The sequence below is a fragment of the Acyrthosiphon pisum genome, chromosome X (assembly GCF_005508785.2).
Source record: "Acyrthosiphon pisum isolate AL4f chromosome X, pea_aphid_22Mar2018_4r6ur, whole genome shotgun sequence".
Taxonomy (NCBI): domain Eukaryota; kingdom Metazoa; phylum Arthropoda; class Insecta; order Hemiptera; family Aphididae; genus Acyrthosiphon; species Acyrthosiphon pisum.
This window is the reverse complement of record NC_042493.1, coordinates 69,581,281-69,581,721: the sequence shown is the minus strand read 5'-3', so window position 1 is coordinate 69,581,721 and position 441 is coordinate 69,581,281.

Here is a 441-nt window from a genome sequence, read left to right as displayed (position 1 = left end):
TTAATACAAGGCTCCTAACATATTTTTACAATAGCAGTTGCAAAATAAAAGGAATACATTGTCACAATTTTTATTTATAAGCATTTAAAGTTCAAATTTATACGAAATATGTCAAAATTGCGAAAATTTGCAAGTAATTTAGTGGTTGAAAAATCGTAAAAATTTTTTCTTTTATAACTAAGTTTTTAAAATTTGGTACAAGGTTCTCCATAAGTTTTTCTTTAAAAATAATATATCCTAGACTGACAAATCATCTCCGTTCAGAATCGTTTTTCGTATACAATGATATAATATCATTGGATTCAAATTTAATTCCATCCATTACAGTAACCCACTTGTAACCTACTGTACAGCAGAGCGACATCCACGACTTACCCGCCTTTTTTTTTTTAATAATCTTGATAAAATTCTAAGGTCAACATAGTCAATGGGGGGGGGGGG